This window comes from Triticum dicoccoides, chromosome 2B (genome assembly GCF_002162155.2).
Source record: "Triticum dicoccoides isolate Atlit2015 ecotype Zavitan chromosome 2B, WEW_v2.0, whole genome shotgun sequence".
In the NCBI taxonomy this organism is placed as follows: domain Eukaryota; kingdom Viridiplantae; phylum Streptophyta; class Magnoliopsida; order Poales; family Poaceae; genus Triticum; species Triticum dicoccoides.
Genome location: NC_041383.1, coordinates 754,162,315 through 754,182,013, shown reverse-complemented (window position 1 = coordinate 754,182,013; position 19,699 = coordinate 754,162,315).

Genomic DNA, 19,699 nt, shown 5'->3' with positions numbered 1-19,699 from the left:
AAATAACGACACCAACTTCTTTTTCGGTCGCCATGATCCATTCTTGGTTTCAGTCGAGTGAATTTCTTTACTTGAAAAGCTCCGAGTGACGGTGTGGAGAAGATCCTCCGTCTGACAAGTTTTTCTGCTGCTCACGGATTTTGCGGGATTCGAATTTTGGGAAGCGCGCGGGGCGCAGGAGGCCGCAGTAATCGGACGGGATAGGGCGGAGATGCCTCAATCTCTGCACCACCTTTTTCGCTACGTATCGCGCGCGCAACTATTGCGGGATTTGACAGGATCGTCTGGGCCTACAGGTCAGTTGAAAGTGCTAGTTATCGACTAGAGGGGGGGTGAATAGGCGATTTTTATGAATGTCTTCAAAACGTGGAAGTTTTGAAGACAAACAATAGAAATGACCTAATTGATATGCAGCGGAAGATAAACTTCAACAAGCAAGCCATAGTCAAGTATGCAATAGCGTTAACGTACGAAGACTAATAGCAGCTGGGTAGTAGGATCAGGATGGAAGATAGTATGAAGCCAATCAAGAATAGTAGTCAAGCAATGAAGTCAATCAGATAATACAGATAAGGAACGACTTCACGAAGACAAACTCAAAGTAAAGGAGGGAAGAGATAGAACTAGTCACTTGTTGAAGACACAGGATTTGTTGGACCAGTTCCAGTTGCTATGAAAACTGTACGTCTGGTTAGGGAGGCTGAGATTCAACTCAGAAGACCGTGTCTTCACCTTATTCCCCTTGAGCTAAGGACACTTAGTCCTCGCCCAATCACTCTGGTAAGTCTTCAAGGTAGACTTCCAACCCTTCACAGACTTCGTTCACCCGGCAATCCACAATGACTCTTGGATGCTCAGAACGCGACGCCTAACCGGCTGGAGGATACACAATCCTCAAGTGTAATAAGACTTCAGGTCACACAGACAGAAAGACTTCAGTGATGCCTAACACTCTTTGGCTCTGGGTGTTTGGGCTTTGTCCTCGCAAGGATTTCTCTCTCTCAAATGCTTCGAGGTGGGTTGCTCTCAAACGACAAAAGCCGTAAACTAACTCTGAGCAGCCACCAATTTATGGTGTAGGGGGTGGGCTATTTATAGCCACAAGGCAACCCGACCTGATTTGTCCAAAATGACCCTGGGTCACGAAGGAACTGACACGTGTTCCAACGGTCATATTTCAAACACACGCGGCAACTTTACTTGGGCTACAAGCAAAGCTGACTCATCCAGCTCTGGATAAGATTTGCTCTCATTGTCTTCGCTCGAAGACATAGGATTTGGGTTGAGCATCACTTCAGTAACTCTGACTTAGTTCACTTGGACCCCACTTAACAGTACGGTGGTTCCTATGACTCAACAAAGTAGAAAAGGAAACAATGAAACCACACAGTCTTCGCGCTCCATAGTCTTCACGCAATGTCTTCTCATGTCATAGTCTTCGATATGAATATCTTCTCATACCACCATTGTCTTTAGTGTCTTCATACATTTTTAGGGGTCATCTCCGGTAGGTAAACCGAATCAATGAGGGACACTACCTGCGTTATCCTGCAATTCTCACAAACGCATTAGGCCCTCAACCAACTTTGTCGTCAATACTCCAAAACCAACTAGGGGTGGCACTAGATGCACTTAAAATCTCCCCCTTTTTGGTGATTGATGACAAACTGGTTGAAGTTTTCAACGGGGATAAAGTATGTGAAATTGTAAAGGATAGGAAATTGTCTTCATAAGTAGCAAGTGCTCCCCCTGAAGATGTGCATATAAGTAATTTTGCTTTTGGAATGCAAATGCACATGGCAGGTTGTACTTGTGGAGATCCACTTCAACTTATGAAGATAATTCATCATGCATGAAATGATATAGCAAATAGGATGACATGCATAATGAGAAATGGACGTCTGCAGGATGATCTAAGTGCGGAAGTTATCATCGCACATGCGGAATTTATCATCGCATCACAGTAAAGCAAATAAGTAGCAGATGACCATCAAGTTTAGGTGTTACAACTCAAAGAACCAAATGTTTTAAAAAGCAAGAGTTGTAAGCACGAGGCAAAATATAATGCAACCGCCCATATGAACCCGCTTGAAGACTGTCAACTCATACGCTTCTCCACCTTTTGTCAGTAAGGACCAAAAAGGTTTGAAGACATAGAGCATCTACTCGTCCTCATGAGTAGGTGAAGCAGCAGGGTTATCGTCATTGGTTGGCGGTGCAGACGAACTTGGTGCAGTGTCGATGCGTGCAGTTGTAGGAGGTGGTGAAGTAGCATCATCTTCGTCATTGATCACTCTGGCATTGACAGTTGCCGCGGAGGAAGAATATTCAGAATCTTCAAGATATGGAGTGCGACGTAGGACAGCAGTCCGTGGAGGAGTGGAGTCAAACTGGAATCTTTCATTGAAGCCATCGTGTTGAAGATCTGCTTGAGCACTAAGCAGGGTCAAGCTCTTCCATGATCGCCGGCAAGTTTCATGAGCAACAAAGGCATTCTTGGTGGCAAGGTTACGAATGCGATTGACATCCACCAAGAGGCTTTGCATCTGTCTTTTGAGCCAAAAGTGATGTTTATCCTGTTTCTGATGAAGGGCCACAAGAAGTTCTCGGTCATTGAGAATGCGAGGACGCTTCCGAGGCCTTTGGGTGATGGTGCTTTCAGTGGCTTCAGTAGGTGCTCGATGAGGCAGACGAGTATTTCCAGCCAATCGATAGATTCGTGTTACTGCTTGAACACCTTCAATGGGTTGAGTGAAGCTTTGGTGCTCGGCATTCTGAAGACAAAGAGGCTTCTTGGTAGGGTCAGAGTATATGGCTTCAACTGACATATCAACCTCTGGTAGGAAGATCACATGATTGCGAGCAGAAGGTTGATAGTTGACAGCAGAGTGTCTCTTGACGAGGCGCATGACCCATGGAGCATAAAACTTCAAACCAAACAGAAAAAATCCAAAAGCAGCAAGTTGCCTGATGAAGAAATCATGTGCATTGAAGCTGATTCCATTGAGGATGTAAAAGACCAATGTCTTCATGGCTCCTTCAAGTTTTGCTGCCGATGAATGTCCTTTGATCGGCCATAGAGTCCGCCTGATGATACTATATATAGTGCGCGGCAGATACTCAAGGTCATCAAGAAAGAACTCCTTTGGATATTCAACATCATGTGGAAAAGGCTTCATCATGCTCAACATCTGGCTCATATTGGGTTCAGGCTTATGGAAGATGCTCTCCAATGCATTGCAGTGGTTTCGACAACCAGGTTCATAGAGCTCTCCAGGAGTGGATAAGTCTGTAAGCTCAATGATGTCAAGAGCTTTGGCTTCATGATGAACATTTCCTGTCATCCACTCGAGAACCCATGTCTTCGTATCTCTGTTATAACCGCGAATGTGGAGTGTAGCATAGAATTGAAGCAATAGCTCTTCATTCCAATGTTCTTTGTCTGTGACAAAGTTGAGCAGACCGGCATCACGAAAGCAGTCAAGTGCTTCTTCTAAGCACGGCAGTCCAACAATGGCTTCAGTGTCGAGGCGCATATGAGGGAAAATGCGCCCTTGATCATACAGAACGCATGAGTAATAGCTTCTCTGCTGATAGCTCCAGAACCGATCTGATGATATCCTTGGCTTGGAGTAAGGGTTCTTGGTGCTGTCAAAGAAGGTATTGTGGCTTTTGAAGCCATTAGCATTGAAGGACCCTGGTGAGTTTGTAGTACCTAGAAACCTTGGTAGTCTTGGCTTGGGCTTCTGGACCTGAGGCCTATGCTCAACATGATAATCAAATTGAGGTCCAGAGGCAGTAGGCGGAGGTACCAGAATGGGCCATCGAACAGTGGTTAGCTGACCATGGCTGTATGCTTGCTCAACTATATGGGGCCTTGGTGGTGGAACTGGAGCAGGGGCAACAGCTGAGGCTTCAGGCTGCACAACAGGTGCTTCAGGAGCAGTTTCCTCATTAGCTTCAGGTGCAGTGGCCTCATTAGCTTCAGGCACACTGGTTGGTTCAAGCTCCACATTAGCGTCAGCCATGACAACGTCATCGGCTTCATTGTCATTGGTGGTGGCAGCTTTAATATTTTCAACCTCCTCTTGATGAACAGGAGGGTCGGGCACTGGCACGTTCACATCAGGAGCAACTTCTTCAATAACTGGGGGAGTAGGGACACGTACGTCTTCTTGATTCTCTTCGGCTGATGCAGCCGGAATGTCTTCAGCAGCTTGGGCTTCAGACATGGAGACATTCACAGTTGGAGTGGGTTCAGAAAATACTTGACGTGCAACAGGTTGGCGTTGCACTTCTCCTTCTGGAACGCTCGACAGAGGGACTTGAGGCATTTGTCCTTTGTGAAGCCTGCTAAATGCTGGCAACGCCTTTGGAGACGGAGATGGCTGGGCCTCAAAGTCTTCATCTTCTTCTTGCACGGGTGGTGTAGCTTGTTGTTGTTGTTGGGGAGTACTTGGGGAGTCGTGTTCTTGCGGGTGATCAGCCCATGAAGCATCCTGAGCAATTGGCGTTAGAGGACGACCAATGCTAATGATTTCGCTGTTCGTAAGAACAGACGATGATACCACGTTGTGTTCGATATGAGGAAGAACTTCATCATCTTCAACATTGTCATCATGACGAATGTCTTCAGCAGGGGTGGGTTCAGCTACTGGTATATCTTCAGCTTCATGAGCCTCTGTGGAAGCAGGCTCATGAACTATCATCCTTCTTTCTTGATTTTCTGACGCAGGGCGAACCACTGAAATGGGTTCAACAACTAAGGGCTCTGTGGGAGCAGCCCTAGTCTTCTTGGTCTTGCACTTCTTCTTGGAGCGAGCAGCATCAGAGGCTTCAGTATTCTTTCTCTTTCTGGCTTCAGCCTCGGCAGCCCTTGTCTTCTTCTGTTCTGAAGCGGTTGTGGTGACCTTTGGCTTCGAGCCAGTCATGCTGCTTGGGAAGATAATGCGAGGGGCTTCTTGGCTTGAAGGCGCAGGCTGGTCAGCAGGAAGCTTCTTCTTTTTCTTTACAGCCATCCTGGGGTCAATGCCAGGACGGCCAAGTGACTCAGCCTGATTGTAGGCAAGCACACACTTATCAGCCAATCTCTTCATGCGCTCACGAGAGCCTTGAGCTTCTTGGCGCTTCTTCAGAAAAGCTTCTTTAAACTCATGCAGCATGACCTTGAAGTTTCTGACGTCTTGAACACTGAGCTTCGCCACATGCTTCTTGAATTGAGCCTTCTCATAATCAATTTTGTTCTTCAGCTCAACGATGCGCTGAGCAAGAGCCAGCTCAGAAGCAATGGCGCCATTGAAAGAGACGTTGAGGCCAATGGGAAGCTGGAAATCTTCAAAGCTTAGATTGGGGGTATCGAACCACTCATCAATGAAGTTATGGATGATTGCCACATCAAAGAGAGGCAAGTTGTTGAAGATTTCTGCTTCTTCCTTGCTCTTTATCAGTTGCTCAAGGGCATCATCAGCAAGATCTTCATCACTTGACAGATCAATGGGTTCTTCACGGAGAATGGCGGCAGGAGTCTAGGCTTGACCAGTATGCCTGACAAGTTGCTTTTTCTTCTCCGTCTTCTTGGAGATGCGGGATTGATCTTCAGACTGCACACTGGCTTCAGGAGGTGCAGTGGCTAGTGGCTTCACACGAGAAGCTTTTGGAGGTGCAGCTGATGATGAAGCCTTAATCTTCTTTGGCTTCTGCGGCCTTGGAGGAGGAGCTGGGGCTTCATCAGAATCAGCCTCATTGTCAGAATGATCCACTTTGGCACCTTGTACCAAGATGTAGGAGATGAGGCCATCAAGGTTTGCAAAGGGGTCAATTCTGTTTTCTTCAGCTTCACGTGTGCCATCATCACGGGGAGCAGAGGGGTCAGGAGTGAAGTCTAATCCCCTTGACTTCTTGTTTTCCTTTGCCGAAGAATTAGCATACTGAAAATTGCGCTTGAAGAGATTGTCGTCACGACACTAGAGTAATGATGTGGGATCGGCATTCTCAGGCTGAGGTCCACGGACCATGCAAGGATAGAAATCTTGTGCAATAGCTTCACCTCGGTAGAGAATATCGCCCCAAGGACTCTTGATTGCATTCTTCTCTGCATATTCCTTGGTTACGAACTTGTACTTGAACCACTCTTCAGCCCAATAGCGTCGAATCCATTGGATTCATGTCTTGCGCTGATGATATGTCTCTTCAGGATCTGTCTTGTAGAGTTCTGCTAGGTCATCAGGCAGATCTTTGGATGTTCCTTCTCGGCGCTGTCTGCCACCCTTCCTTGCTGATATTTCTGCAGCCATGAACTTCAAACTGAATGGCTTCAATACATTCAATGGCTTCAGAGACTTTTGCTTGCTGGTCAAGCAGGAACTAGCTTCAGGAGAATTGATATGATGCTGTAAGTATTCTGCAAACGAATGCAGACTATGAGAACCAAGGGATTCTCCCACGGACATGTACCTGTGATAGCATTAGAGATGCGAAGGAAGGGGAAGAGGTCATATGCATTCTCAGAAGATTTTGAAGATAAATCAGTTTGAAGATATTGACCTCATGATGCGAAGACATTCACTTATATGAGGTGAGTTGGTTCCAGATTTGTACCAATCCGTGAATAAGTACAAGTGAGGAATCAAACTAGATAGGAAATCTAAGTGAATAGACTAGGCATTATGAGATGCAGACAGAATAGATCTAACATGGAGTAGGTAGAAACCACTTTCGTTAAATAGGATGAATCTATGAAGATCAAAAAGGTGGTAAAAATAGAGTTATAATTACCGCACAAAGAACTGCTAGATGGGATGTATAGGAGACCGAGCAGTTCAGCCCACCGTGCCCTAACTTGGAGACGGAGGACACCTACGGCGACGGCGGAGAGGACGATGTCCACGACCGGCGTGAGGACAGTGTCGGAGAAGTCGCGGCAGCTAAGCGCTTCGTCGCCGGCGTTGTCGAGAGCTAGCGGTGGCGCTAGGGTTTTGACGAGGTGGAGAGGTGGAAGAAGGATTTGTTTACCGCAGGGGACACGTATTTATAAGTAGGTGTGCGGCACAGCGCAATTATGCAGGTGCCCCTGTCTATGCACATCCGTGGGACACGTGGCAAGCATCCAACATACTCAGAATTGTCCCACGTTCCCACGCCCGCCAAGTTTGTCGGATGGTTGTTCCGGCTTCTCCGGATATCGACAATAAATATGAATCATTTAAATAGGACTTGATGTTTGTCTCTGTGTCTTCTGCTGACTAGGACGTAGAGAAGACATTCGACAGTTTCAATAGAATGCATATGATTTGGACAGATAGAGTTTGAGATAGAAAGCATAGAGAGGTTAGGGTCCGATCACATTCACTTAGTTCAAATGATTCAACTTGAAGACATAGCTATAAGTGAATGCTGTAGAGGACAGAACACTAGTATATATATATGCAATCAAATCATCATAGCGTAGAAAATCATGAAGATAAATTGAAACTGAAGACAAACCAAATGCGAAGTCTTTGCAAAAGTAACGCCATGAGTGAAACACTTCAAACAGAGAAATTTGGTGGTGGCGTTACCCACCGTATTGGAAGTATTAGACCCAGATACGGCGCACAATTATCGGGGCGCTCCGAAGTCAAATTCCATGTTAATGTATTCAAACTTAGAGTGTAAATCTTCATTGATTGAAGATATACATTACTTTGTGTGTTGCACATCTAAGTCATCAACATGCATAAGTGTTAGGATGTGTGCCTGATCACAGGACATTAGAGGATTCCAAGATATTTAGCTCACACCATAACTTGCAAAACTTTTTCTCATCCAAGGGCTTTGTGAAGATATCTGCAAGTTGCTCTTCAGTGTTGACGTGAATGATATCGATATCTTTCTTCATGACATGATCTCTGAGAAAGTGATGACGAATTTCAATGTGCTTTGTCTTCGAGTGTCGGACTGGATTGTTGGCTATCTTGATGGCACTCTCGTTGTCACAGAAGAGAGGTACTTGTTTCAGGTTGATGCCATAGTCCTTGAGAGTTTGCTTCATCCATAGAAGCTGAGCACAACAGGAACCAGCAGCAATGTATTCAGATTCAGCAGTTGAGAGTGATACACAATTCTGCTTCTTCGAAGACCAACAGACAAGTGATCGTCCCAAAAAGTGACATGTTCCTGATGTTGACTTGCGTTCCACCTTGTCACCAGCATAATCAGCATCCGAGAATCCAACCAAATCAAATTTTGAGCCCTTGGGATACCATAATCCGACTGTTGGGGTGTAAGCCAAATATCGAAGAATTCGCTTCACAGCTAAGTGATGCGATTCCTTTGGTGCTGCTTGGAATCGAGCACACATGCAAACACTAAGCATAATATCTGGCCTAGATGCACATAGATAAAGTAAAGAACCAATCATGGAGCGGTATACCTTTTGATCGAACTCTTTACCATTGTCGTCGGGACCAAGGTGGTGTTTGGCTGGCATAGGCGTCGTATAACCTTTGCAGTCTTCCATTCCAAACTTCTTCAGACAATCTTTGAGGTATTTTTCTTGAGATATGAAGATGACATTGCTTTGCTGATGAATTTGAAGACCAAGGAAGAACTTCAGTTCTCCCATCATGGACATCTGATATTGCTCTTGCATCATGTATGCAAACTCATCACTATACTTCTGGTTGGTGCAGCCGAAGATAATGTCATCCACATATATTTGTCACACAAACAGTTCGCCATCATATGTCTTCGTGAAGAGTGTGGGATCGAGGGATCCTGGTTTGAAGCCTTTGCTCTTCAGGAAGTCTTTGATCGTATCATAATATGCGCGAGGTGCTTGTTTGAGGGCATACAGTGCTTTGTTTAGCTTGTACACCATATCAGGATGTTTCGGATCTTCAAAGCCAGGTGGTTGAGCGACATATACTTCTTCTTCAATCTTGCCATTGAGAAATGCACTCTTCACATCCATTTGATATAGCAAGATGTTGTGATGATTAGCATAGGCTAGCAGTATGCGAATAGCTTCAAGCCTAGCAACAGGAGCAAATGTTTTATCGAAGTCAATTCCTTCAACTTGAGTATATACTTGTGCCATAAGACAAGCTTTGTTTCTGACGACTTGACCATGCTCATCTTGCTTGTTTCAATATATCCATTTCGTTCCAATAATGTTATGCTTGCAAGGGTCAGGTCGCTCGACAAGTTCCCAAATATTATTCAGCTTGAACTGTTGAAGTTCTTCTTGCATGGCTTGAATCCATTCAGGTTCCATAAAAGCTTCAACAATTTTCTTGGGTTCTGATATTGACACAAATGAAAAGTGCCCACAGAAGTTTGCTAACTGTGTTGCTCTTGAGCGAGTGAGCGGACCAGGCGCATTGATGCTGTCAATTATCTTCTCGATTTGTACTTCATTTGCAACACGAGGATGAACTGGACGAAGACCTTGCTCATGCTTATCATTGTCATCATTGGGAGGATTGTCTTCGGTCTAAGCATTGTCTTCAGGTTGGTTTGGTGCAGAAATGATAAGTTCCTCTTCAGGCTGTGCTTTAGATGGCATGACTTCACCAATTCCCATCAGCTTGATAGATTCACTGTAAGGTGCTTCATCTAGTGTACTTGGCACGAGCTCTCGTTGTGAACCATTGGTTTCATCAAATCGCACATCCACTGTTTCAACGATTTTGTAGTGGAAGAGGTTGAAGACTCTGTAAGAGTGCGAATCCTTTCCATAGCCAAGCATGAAGCCTACGTGAGCTTTGTGTTCAAATTTTGACTTGTGATGGGGATCCTTGATCCAGCACCTAGCACCAAAGACTTTGAAGTAGCTGACATTTGGCTTGTTGCCAGTAAGGAGCTCATAGGATGTTTTGCCCAGAAGCTTATGGAAGTAGACACGGTTGATGATGTGACAAGCTGTATCAATAGCTTCAGGCCAGAACTTTCTTGGTGTCTTGTACTCGTCGAGCATTGTTCGAGCCATCACAATGAGGGTTCTATTCTTGCGCTCAACAATGCCATTTTGCTGAGGTGTGTAAGGAGCAGAAAATTCATGAGTGATTCCCATTGTATCCAGATAAAGATCAAGGCCGGTGTTCTTGAATTCAGTGCCGTTATCACTTCTGATGTGCTTGATCTTGACGCCATAATTGTTCATTGCTTGATTGGCGAATCGTCTGAAGACATCTTGTACTTCAGTCTTGTAGAGAATTATGTGCACCCATGTATATCTTGAGTAGTCATCAAAAATGATGAAGCCATAGAGACACGCCGTCGTTGTGAGGGTGGAGTAGTGAGTAGGGCCAAATAAGTCCATGTGCAATAGCTCAAAGGGTTGAGATGTCGTCATGATTGTCTTTGAGGGGTGCTTGGCCCTCGTCATCTTCCCAGCTTCGCAAGCACCACAGAAATGATCTTTCTTGAACTTGACACCGTCGATACCTATGACATGCTTCTTCTTGACGAGAGTGTGCAAGTTCCTCATGCCAGCATGCCCCAGCCTTCGATGCCAAAGCCAGCATTCTTAAGCTTTTGCAAGAAGACATACGGCAAGCTGTGGACCTGCTGAGAAATCTACCATGTATAGATCACCTTTCCTATACCCTTCAAAGACTAGAGACTTGTCAGATTCCATTAGTACAAGGCAACGATATTTTCCAAATATCACAATCATGTTTAAGTCACAAAGCATTGAGACAGACATTAAGTTGAATCCAAGGGATTCAACAATCATCACTTTATCCATGTGTTGATCCTTTGAGATTGCAACTCTACCTAGACCCAATACCTTGCCTTTACAAGTGTCAGCAAATATGATTTGACTCTTGTCGGATGGACGTAAGGTTGAGTCCATGAGAAGACTTCGATCACCAGTCATATGATTAGTGCATCCGCTGTCAATAATCCATTCTGAAGCCTTTGGTGACATGCCCTACAGTGCAGTTAGGAGGATAGGCTTCACAAGGTATGTTGTGAAGCATAAGCATTTGATGCACACTAGGATAATCACAGCTTAGATCAAAGTTAGCACACAGTATGACAGGTAAGCGATTCATATGTGGAATACATAGTAAGTCATTTTATCATGCGTGCCTTTATTTTTTAGGTCCCCAACAATAATATCGGACGCCTTTGATTGCTTGCTGGAGATCACATTCTGCAAAAGAGAGTTAATTCTTCTTCACCACCCACATTTTCAGGGGTGGCTTAGAAGCAGTGAGTCTAAGTGCAGCATCTGAGAATTTCGGCTTTGAAGCCCTAGCAAGTAGCCTTGCAGGAGATGAATGATACTCATGTGAATAAGCAGAAAAGTTCTTAGTTCTATGAACATAGCGGTTTGAAGACACATGCTCATATTCATGAGTCTGAGTATGATTTCCCTGCAAAACATTGGCGTTAGGGTGACTCAAGTGAGTCCTGTGTTCGTATGAAGCCGTTGGACCATATGATGCCTTTGGTCTGGGGTTTGTCTTCTTCCCTGGTGGTGTCATGATGACATTCACTAGAAGATTCTCAAGGCAGCTTTTGGGAACCCAGATCTTCTTCATAGGAGGTCCATTCCTGCAGTTAGTACCAATATACCTGGCAAACACTTCACCATTCTGATTTTTGAACAGTTTATAGTTTGCATCAAAGGATTTATCAATGATAATAGGATTAGCACAGGTAAATCCAGATAAAGTGGACGGATCCACTGAAGGTTCCTTTGCATCAACCCATGTGGTTTTGGGATACTGCTCAGGCTTCCAGTAGGAACCATCAACATTCATTTTCCTCTCGAACCCAACACCCTCTTTCCTAGGGTTTCGGTTCAGAATCTGCTTTTTGAGGACATCACAAAGTGTCGGATGCCCTTTCAGACTCTTTTACATCCCTGTTTCAAGCAATGTCTTCAACCTAGCATTTTCATCAGCAATAGTAGTGGTATCCTCAGAAGAGGGGTTAGTTACCACATCAGTAGTTGAAGACAGAGCAATAGTAGCAGCAGTGGAACATTCAGCAACAGAGGCAGCGTTATCACGCTCAATGCATTTTAAGCACGGTGGTTCAAATCCATCCTGAGCGGGACTGATCTGTTGAGCGTGAAGTGACTCATTCTCTTTTTGAAGATCTTCATGAGTCGCTTTCAATTTCTCAAGCTCTTCCTTCCTTTGAAGATAATCATAGGAGAGCTTTTCATAAGTGGTTGAGAGCGTCTCATGAAGACTTTCAAGTTCTTGATACTTAGCATGAAGATTTTTTATGTCTTCAACTAAGGACTGTGAACGTGTCATTTCCGTGTCCAACAGGTCATCGCTTTTGTCTAACAGTTTTTGAGTATGTTCCATAGCCCTTTGTTGTTCAGTAGCAATTTTAGCAAGTGTTTTGTAGCTGGGTTTAGATTCACAATCAGAGTCATCTTCACTTGATGTTTGAAAGTAAGCATCGTGTGATTTTACCTTCGCACCGCGTGCCATGAAGCAGTAGGTGGGAGCAGGATTGTCCTTGTCATCATCAGCGTTGGTGTGGGAGTCATTGTCTTCAGTGTTGAAGATGGAATTCGCAACGTAGGCTGTGGCTAGAGCCAGACTTGCAACGCCAGAGTCGAACTCAGCTTCAGATTCCACCTCTGCCTCCTCAGAAGCAGACTCCTCCTCTGAATCCATTTCATTGCCGACAAAAGCACGAGCCTTGCCAGATGAGCTCTTCTTATGAGATGAAGACTTTGATGTGGACTTGGAAGGAGACTTTGATGATTTCTTCTTCTTCTTGTCATCAGAGTCATATTCCTTGTTCTTCTTCTTCTTCTTCTCGTTGTCCCACTGAGGACACTCAGAGATGTAGTGCCCAGGCTTCTTACACTTGTGACATGTTCTCTTCTTGTTTTCTTGAGTGGAAGCTTCATCATTTCTTGAACTGGATCGTGAAGACTTTCTGAGGCCCTTCTTCTTGGTGAATTTCTGGAACTTCTTCACAAGCATAGCGAGCTCCCTTCCAATGTCTTCAGGATCATCAGAACCGCAGTCAGATTCTTCTTCTTTAGATGAGGAAACAACTTTTCCCTTCAAAGCACGAGTTCGTCCATAGTTGGGGCCATAGATATCTCTTTTCTCAGAAAGCTGGAACTCATGTGCGTTGAGCCTCTCAAGTATATCAGACGGATCGAGAGTCTTGAAGTCAGGACGTTCTTGTATCATGAGGGCAAGTGTGTCAAAGGAGCTGTCAAGGGATCTTAGCAGCGTCTTGACAATTTCATGCTTGGTGATCTCAGTGGCGCCGAGAGCCTGAAGCTCATTTGTGATGTCGGTGAGGCGATAAAACATGAGCTGGACATTTTCATTGTCATTTCTCTTGAAGCGGTTGAAGAGATTGCAAAGAACACTGATCCTCTGGTCTCTCTGTGTAGAGACGCCTTCATTGACCTTGGACAGCCAGTCCCAGACTAGCTTTGACGTTTCCAGAGCACTCACACGGCCATACTGTCCTTTTGTCAGATGACCACAGATGATGTTCTTTGCAGTCGAGTCCAGTTGAATGAACTTCTTGACATCAGTAAGGGTGACACCTTCACCAGTTTTGGGAACGCCATTCTTGACGACATACCAGAGGTCGACATCAATGGCTTCAAGATGCATGCGCATCTATTCTTCCAGTAGGGATATTCAGTTCCATCGAACACGGGGCAGGCAGTAGAGACTTTGATTATCCCTGCAGTCGACATACCTAAACTCTAGGTGGTTACCGAATCACACAGAACAAGGGAGTACCTTGCTCTGATACCAATTGAAAGTGCTAGTTATCGACTAGAGGGGTGGTGAATAGGCGATTTTTATGAGTGTCTTCAAAACGTGGAAGTTTCGAAGACAAACAATAGAAATGACCTAATTGATATGCAGCGGAAGATAAACTACAACAAGCAAGCCATAGTCAGGTATGCAATAGCATTAACGTACGAAGACTAATAGCAGCTGGGTAGTAGGATCAGGATGGAAGATAGTATGAAGCCAATCAACAATAGTAGTCAAGCAATGAAGTCAATCAGATAAGACAGATAAGCAACGACTTCACGAAGACAAACTCAAAGTAAAGGAGGGAAGAGATAGAACCAGTCACTTGTTGAAGACACAGGATTTGATGGACCAGTTCCAGTTGCTGTGACAACTGTACGTCTGGTTAGGGAGGCTGAGATTCAACTCAGAAGACCGTGTCTTCACCTTATTCTCCTTGAGCTAAGGACACTTAGTCCTCGCCTAATCACTCTGGTAAGTCTTCAAGGTAGACTTCCAAACCTTCACAGACTTTGTTCACCCGGCAATCCACAATGACTCTTGGATGCTCAGAACGCGACGCCTAACCGGCTGGAGGATACACATTCCTCAAGTGTAATAAGTCTTCAGGTCACACAGACAGAAATACTTCAGTGATGCCTAACACTCTTTGGCTCTGGGTGTTTGGGCTTTGTCCTCGCAAGGATTTCTCTCTCTCAAACGCTTCGAGGTGGGTTGCTCTCAAACGACAAAAGCTGTAAACTAACTCTGAGCAGCCACCAATTTATGGTGTAGGGGGTGGGCTATTTATAGCCACAAGGTAACCCGACCTGATTTGTCTAAAATGACCCTGGGTCACTAAGGAATTGACATGTGTTCCAACGGTCAGATTTCAAACACACGCGGCAACTTTACTTGGGCTACAAGCAAAGCTGACTCATCCGGCTCTGGATAAGATTTGCTCTCATTGTCTTCGCTCGAAGACATAGGATTTGGGTTGAGCATCACTTCAGTCACTCTGACTCAGTTCACTTGGACCCCACTTAATAGTACCGTGGTTCCTATGACTCAACAAAGAAGAAAAGGAAACAAGGAAACCACACAGTCTTTGCGCTCCATAGTCTTCACGCAATGTCTTCTCATGTCATAGTCTTCAATATGAATATCTTCTCATACCACCATTGTCTTCAATGTCTTCATACATTTTTAGCGGTCATCTCCGGTAGGTAAACCGAATCAATGAGGGACACTACCTGCGTTATCCTGCAATTCTCACAAACGCATTAGTCCCTCAACCAACTTTGTCGTCAATACTCCAAAACCAACTAGGGGTGGCACTAGATGCACTTACATCAGTCACTCGGAAGCAACTCCATATAAGCCGCTGGCCCACGGCTTTTGAATAGTGCGCCTTCATTTTTTCCCTTTCTTCTCGAATTCCTCCGCCACCTCTGCTCTCGTCCCGGTGCCGTCGGTCTGTTCGGGCTTCGTCTATGGCGATGGTGAAGGAGAAGATGGCGGCCCTGGAGCGCACGAAGAAGGCAACAACGCAGGCAAAGGTGAAGAAGTCCGGTCGGGGCGGATCTTCCTCGAGGTCTGCCTTGCCGCGGGGCTGGATCCAGTGCGACTGGATGCCCTCGGCGATTCATCAGGAAGACCTTGATGACCTGGTCGAGGGGGGATTCATTCCTGACAAATCTGCGCGCCTCCCGGGGAACGAGATCGAGCCGCAGCCTCTCGAGGGTGAGTGTGTCCTTATCGCTACTCACGTCGACCGTGGATTCTCCCTGCCCCCTCATCCTTTTTTCCGGAGTTTTTTGAACTTTTTTGGTGCGCAACTCCATCACTTCACTCCGAATTCCATCGTGTACCTTGCTGCCTTTGCGTCTTTGTGCGAGAATTTCTTGGGTTGCCGTCCTCATTGGGGCCTCTTCAAGCACATTTTCACTTGTCATTCTCAGTCGGTTAAGAAAGCCAAGTCGAGTGACAATAGGACGCAAGTGATTCAGATGTGCGGGGGTCTTGGGATCCAGATGAGAAGCAAAAGTTGTTTTCCAGCTATGACTCTTCCTGACTCAGTCCGCGGGTGGCAGTCAACCTGGTTCTACTGCAAAGACCAGCCGACTCCAGGACATGCGACGGGTCTTCCCCCGTTCTCCCTGAACCGAGCAGAAAAACCTTCTTCTCCAAAAGTGAAACCAGAAGAGAAGGCACAAGTCAAAGTGTTGGTTGGTCGAGTGGTTCAGCTTGTCCGCGACGGGGTGACTGGTATAGATTTGTTAGAGGTCTTCCTCCGGAGACGTATCCAACCTCTCCAAGCTCGTGACCATCCGATGTGGATGTATTCGGGTCTCGATGACACCACTCGGCTTCACCCGGAGGAGGTCGATGAGGCTAGGTTGGAGGGGTGGTTGTCAAGTATCACAGGGAACAAAGACAACCCCCGAGGAGCCAGGAGGATTCCTCAACTCGACCAATCGTATGAAGTAGATCAGGTCCAATTCTGCATCTTTGACTGTGGCCTTGCTTTCTTCATTTTGTTTGCTTAAAATCAATCGACAGACTTTCGTCTTGTTTGTTGTCTTGTAGACGATTACTGAGATGTACTCGATGCCCAACGGGGCGCAAGAACAGACCGAGGAGGAGGAGGCAAGCGGAGGTGAAAGTGGGGAGGAGTGTCAATCTGATGGTGAGGGGGAAGAGGATGACGACAGCTCCAGTGGAGAGGAGTTGGAGGAAGTCGATCCTCCTCGCACGAAAAGGCGATCCAAGCTTACCCACGACCCCGCGAGCGAGCGTGGCAAAGCGGCTGCGCCTGTTGGGCAGTCATCAAAACGCCCTCGGGCGGCTTCTCCGGCGCCGACTGAAAAAGTGCCAAAGCATCCGTGGGCGGCGTCATCAAAGCCGCCGAAGGCCTTGCCCAAGATGAGAATGACCATTCCCACCATTTCTGGGTAACAGAAGAACTTGTGTTTTCTCGTTTAGCATGGACAAACTCTTGGTCGACTCATTGACTAACCGACTGGTTTCTGAAATCTGCAGTGCTGCTACCTCCGAGACCTCCGCCAGGAACGAAGACGAGGAAATGGAAGACGCTGTCACCTCCAACCTTGGTACGATTTCTGTAGTTTCACTTTTGGTCGATTGGATTTTTGTTTTTAACTTTGAATTTTTCCTGTAGCTCTTCCTCATGTCATTGATCTCCCTGATGATGACGACGAGGCGCCGCTGAGGCCGAGGAGGAATAGAAAGGCGCCGACTGGCAAGACTACTCAGATTGCATCAGTGCCCGAGACATCGGTTCAAGAGGGTGGCAATATCACTCGGAATTCCGTGTCCTTCACTGTGCCCCTGACGATTGTTCGGCCTTCATCATCGACTGCTGACCCGCCCTCCCTTTTCGCCACACACCACGTCCCATAGGACCGAGTGGGTGCTGCTAAGGAGGCTGTACGCCAGGCGGGGATCATGATGGACCAGGTGAAGGCGATCCGGGAAGCCAGCCAAGCGGCCTATGATGCTAGCTCAGCCCTTCAGAGCAACGTCCAGGTTAGTTGGTCACCGCTTGTTCTGTTAGGATATGCTATCTAAAGACTTTCTTTCCGAAGATTTTTGTATATGTACACCCGTTGGGTGTGTCGATTGAATTTTTGAATTGGTGGGGGCACGCTGAGTGCACCCACTAGGTGTAGTCCCCGAGACTATGGTGGACTTCTGGCAGTCGACTGTAGTCTTTGTATTTTGAATTTTTTCACTCTAACTTCTTCACTCGGTCTGGTCGGACCATGTCGAATGGAATCTTGGAACCAGTGGGGGCACGCTAAGTGCACCCACTGGGCGTGGTCCCCGAGACCATGGTTGACTGCTGGCAGTCGACTAAGGTCTAAAGAACCTGTGGGTTTTTTTCTGGTAGATCATGATGAGACCATGGCTGAGTGTTGGCAGTTAGCTATAGTGCTATAGTTTTAGGATCATAACCTCTTTGTCTCTTTCGGTCGACTGATCGGACCAAGTCAGTAGAACCAGTGGGGGCACGCTGAGTGCACCCACTGGGTGTAGTCCCCGAGACTATTGTTGAATATTTTGATTCGGTTGTAGTCTTAGAAATGTTACGATTTTTCTCTTAGTCACTCGGAAGCAACCTATCTTTGATGTCTGTCGACTGGCCCTTCACACAAATCTTGCGAGCTTGTGGCTCGCTATACTGAATTGGAAAACAAACAGATCCAGCTCGACCTTGACTTGAAGCTTGTTCAGGAGAACTTTCAGAAGGCAAAAGACGAAGAAAAAGGTATGGCTGGTGAGAACTTGATGACTGTCTTTATCTTTCTGCCCATTCCTGATTCTGATCTCATTGTCATTTTGCAGATAAAATGAAGGAGGCTCTGAAGAAGAAGGACCATGACCTTGCCGAGGCGTAGAAGGCGGCTTTGGACAAAACGAAGCTTGCGGAAGAAAAACTGGCTTCAATCGGTAAACTTGAAGAGGAGAACGCCAATCTGAAAGCTGCTCTCGACGCGACCAACATGGAGGTCAGCCGTCTGAAGAATGGTAAGATAGCTCTGAATGACAAGGCTAGTGAACTGGTGGAGAAGAAGAACAATCTGGAGGCTTATCTGGGAGGGCTCGCCAAGAAGTTATTCATCATGCTTGATGGTAATCTCTCCTACCCGACTGACTTGTTATCATCGACTTATCGTAGAACTGCTGGTTTGTCTTTGAATTGTGTTTACAGAATTCTGCTGAAACTTCGAGGAGGAGACCAGTCGAGTGGAGACAAGCTTAGACCACATTAACTCTCTTGTGAAGGATGAAGCTGCTATGAACGTGCTCCGACTGGAGTCTCGTGTTGCTGGTGTGGTTGACTACCTTGATCGACTGAAGGTTGTGGCATTGCGAATCGACACGACACTCTGGCCAGGAGTGATGCTTCAAAATGACCTCGAGTCTCTAATGACTCGACTGAATGAAGTTCCAGGTCAAGTGCAAGAATGGAAGAAGTCTTCTGCCAGGTGCGGCGCTGACGTTGCTCTGTCCTAGGTCCGTGTTCACTGCAAGGATGCGTGAGAGGAAAAGCTGGCGTCCATCAAAGTTGCCAATACCAAGAAGCACGACTTCCAATCTTTCATGGAGACCTTCATTGATGCTGCCACTCGGATTGCTGATGAAATTGACTTGGACCAGTTTGTCGCGCCCTCCAGTCCTGCACCTGAGGAGTAAAAAACTTCTATGCTTCGCCTTAAATTTGCCTCGGAATGCCGAGTGGTTTTGTAACCGATAAACTTTTACAGGCTTGACGCCTTAGCACTTCTTAATCCGTAGGATGTTATCTGAACTTGGCTTATTGTTGAATATGCTTGTATTTGCCTTCAAGTGAACTTTGTTCTTCACTCGGAATATACTTTAGTGCTTGAGACGCAGCTCTGAGGTAGAAAATCCAGTTGACCTGCACCTCATCGCTCTTACAGGTAGGGATGGAGCACAGATTGCAGTCGACCTTCATCATTGCGGATCAGGATGGAGCGCATGTTGTATTTGTGGCGTAGCTCCGAAGGAGAAGGCAGCAGTCAACCTGCACCTCGTCGTCCTTGCAGAGCGCATGTTGTATTTGTGGCGTAGCTCCAAAGGAGAAGGTAGCACTCGACCTACACCTCGTCGTCCTTGCGGATCGAAATGGATTTCATACTTAGGTGAGTACTGGACTGCAGCTAAGCCCCCGAGTGGGAGGGTTGTTCTCCACTCGGTAGGATTTTCGAATACTTAGGCGAGTACTGGACTGCAGCTAAGCCTCTTGAGTGGGAGGGTTGCTCTCCACTCAGTAGGATTTTCAAATACTAAGGCGAGTACTGGACTGCAGCTAAGCTTCCGAGTGGGAGGGTTTCTCTCCACCCGGTAGGATTTTCTAATACTTAGGCATGTACTGGACTGCAGCTAAGCCCCTGAGTGGGAGGGTTGCTCTCCACTCGGTA